Genomic DNA, 3,375 nt, shown 5'->3' with positions numbered 1-3,375 from the left:
TTATAATCATTTATATGTTAAGTAAGGTTTAATTCGTTAGTTGATACACATACAATGCGCGCGCGCCCACATTATGTGGAACAATAATTTAAACGACGCCAACACTTGCGATATATACATATATATATATTGTATGTGTGTGTGTGTGTGTGTGTGTGTGTGTGTGTGTGTGTGCGTGCGTGAGTGCGGGCGCGTCATTGCTTGTCATTTACAAGTTGGGAAATTCCCACTTTTTTGCTAAATCATTGTCCTGCCTGTTTACAAGCTTTTGTAGGTCATTACTCTTATCTCCGTTTTAGTAGATCATACAAAATACCATGAAACTTTATCTACTTCTTTTTTTTCTTCTTTTGTTATCATTTCTGTATATCTCAACTTAAAGGAAGAGAAAAAGAAATTAAATGGCAGGGTTTTTTTTTTGTTTAAACGCACAAACAAAAAAAACCCATCTTATTCCTTATATGACCTGTCATTTTATACCGACATAGATATTATTGTGTTGACGTGAATATCGTAGTTGTTGCTCAGAGCCTTTTCCAAACAATTTCAGGCATTCAATCTGGGCTTTGCTATGTGTGGTGGGGGGTTACGCGACGGTTGTCTTCAATGCAGGCGGTGCTTGATGATCAGGCTCAATGGTTACTTATTGGAACCGTTTCAAATCGAACACTAGAACGTCTTTCTTTAACTCTCGAGTCATTGCTTAATAAACTGGAATTTTTGAAAGCATCCTGTTCGAAGTGGAAGGCAAAACAGCTGCGAAGGCTTATGAAGGATGACGGCTACACGATAGTGTTGAAGACGATAGTGGTTGACACCATGCTAAAAGAAAAGGAGGCGGTAACAAGAGAAAAAAAAATTAACTCGGACAATTTGATAAACTTGCATCTCGGTACCTGTTGAAGCAATCTATACTGGCGGCCAAGGTCGTGAACAGGGCCGACTCAAGGCACCGGCAACTCAGGCAGTCGTGCGGCGCGCCATTTGCTAGGTGCCATGTGCTAGGGGGCGTCAATGGGGGCGTGACAAAGACAAGGAAATTTCCACGACCGTCAGCTTGCACACGCCGATGTTCAACTTGCCCGGGGCGCCAGCAACTCCAGGGCCGGCCCTGGTCGTGAAGCACTGAGCTGACGATTCGTTATATTGCTCGAGGTCTGATTTGATCCAGGTCTCCAGGTGGATATGAACTGGGACGGGGCTATGAGCAGAGTGTTTCATCCAGAAATGGGCTGAGAGGAATCTATCATTGAAAGCTCAGGCAAAGGGGGTAAATGCTTATATCATTTATCACCGACTGGTTCTTGTGCCTTACTCAGGTTTTCGTTTAACCACATTGGAGCATTAGCATTTTTACTTCTCGTGAAAAGAACGCGTGCCATTAGTTAGACGAACCATCTGCTGTTAACATCCGCAGCGTGGCATGCATGGTCTGATTTGTAGGCAAGCACTGAAGTTACAACATCCGAGACGGTAAGTAGGTGCGATCATCTTTTGTCAAATGCTTTCCCTCACAGGTCTCTGACTGCGTAGCAGGCGTGAAACAACCCAAGACCAAGACTAGCGACAGAAACGTTGACAAGCACTTATATCTTGACTAATCGAGTAACAGTTCTGGTAGAATGTCCATGTTAGTGGACTAATGGTAAAAGAGGGCGACACCATTTTTGGGGAAAATCTGGGTGTCTGCCAGAATCAACTGGCTGGCAAATTTCAAATGTATTTCAGCCCCAAAACTAAGAATAACTTCCAAGAATCCTTGCCCGGTTCGTGACTAACATTACAATCATAGAAATGCTGTCAACTTGATCTGTCCGAGATACGTACAGACTTACGAAATTATTCATCACATTCTAAGTGTCTGAGTTATGGTGGAGTTATAGAGGTTTTCAAACAGCTACTGCCGGGGTTTAGGGCGGATTCGGCTTTCGGCCGAGTCCTTCGTAATGATCGAAAGCCGCATACAATCTAATCCATACATGCAACACGTCTTCTAGTGAATCATTCTCGCGGCGTTATTGTTTTCTTTTGTATTCCTTTTGGGCGAGCTTGGTGCACCCATTCACAGTATGCATGGCATATTATCATTATTGTTGTGGCGAGTTGGCGGAATCGTCAGTGTGTGGGAAAAAAACATGCTCAGAGACAACGCCTCCTGTTCTTTGCGATCTGAGTTCAAATTCTGCAGTAACCAACTTTGATTTTCGTCATTTCGGGATCGGTGAAATAAAATACCTAGTTAAGTACTAGGGTCAATGTAACTTACTAAATCCCTCCCACTAAAATTGTTGGTTTCGTACTAAAATTTGACCTCTCCCAGTTTTATAATTTGTCCTCATAATATCTGATGACAATGAGTGAACATATTTGGTTTTACCCTTCATTTGTTAGCTTTATGTAACCCGTTTTTGTAAAAAAAAACTTCTTTTCTCTGATACTTCTGTAGCTAACAAAAGAAAGCATTATTAATTGGCGGAATTTTGAAATTGCGCAGGAAACAGGACTTATCTTACTGCAAAATTACCATAATGAATAGTAAACGCACACACACACACACACACACACACACTGTTGACACTCCTTATGCCACTACTAGCAACAACAAATAACTATCAACACCACTAGTTACCAACTCACCACTATTGACATACAGACGTTAGTCACAAATATGTAACACTTTTTTTGAAAGCTGAAATTTACACCGAGAATGTCCAGGTTTAGTGTTGAAGATATAAATTTTAATGCAATAAAAATATTCTTTGCCGTCATCTCCTTTTGACCACAACTATCTTCACAGCCACAGAAAACGTGAATTTATTCATCTTCACAATAAAATCATTATAAAATCGAGGGATATATGCATGCAGCATATTATAATATATAAGTAGTACTGCATTTAAAAAAAAAAATCCAAATAATGTTCAATCTTTCAAGTTATTTAACAATTCACAATGAAAATAAGATTAAATCAATAATTCGTTTTAGTTACATTTTATGAAAGTTTAAACAGTTTCTCTTTAATGCTGTAGACATTTTAAGTGAGGTTAAATTTGGGCACTGTCATGCTATTAGCTGTCAGAAGTGAAAGTGCTCACTGCTAGTGAAGTATCTGTCTGTCTGCCTGCATGCCTGTTGCTGGCCTATGACAGTGCCTAAATTTGTATAATACTTGATCTATCTAACACAGTGCATTGATGTGAAGCGTACTTCTCTCTCTGTTATATATACATTTAACCTCATTTCGTGCTAAAGGAACCATTCCTCGTCACCCATCTCCTGATCGCACGGTCGTTACAGATGTATTAGTATTACAAATATTTTAGTGTTTATTTCAAATTTTACTCAACAGCAACAAGGCATCTTTATGAATAACGG

General features: G+C 39.9%; 1 long non-coding RNA gene across 1 annotated transcript in view; it reads left to right on the top strand.

Moving 5' to 3' along the window:
• Positions 1–415: 415 nt before the first annotated feature.
• The window catches only part of LOC106873916 (uncharacterized), an 11,460-nt gene continuing 8,500 nt past the window's right edge, over positions 416–3,375 (top strand). Inside the window, exon 1 of the long non-coding RNA XR_001409935.2 lies at positions 416–1,473. This is a non-coding gene — a long non-coding RNA (uncharacterized LOC106873916). The remainder of the gene's footprint in view (positions 1,474–3,375) is intronic.

This window comes from Octopus bimaculoides, chromosome 11 (genome assembly GCF_001194135.2).
Source record: "Octopus bimaculoides isolate UCB-OBI-ISO-001 chromosome 11, ASM119413v2, whole genome shotgun sequence".
NCBI lineage: Eukaryota > Metazoa > Mollusca > Cephalopoda > Octopoda > Octopodidae > Octopus > Octopus bimaculoides.
Note: the sequence above shows the minus strand (reverse complement) of the source record. Positions and strands in the feature narration are given on the sequence as shown.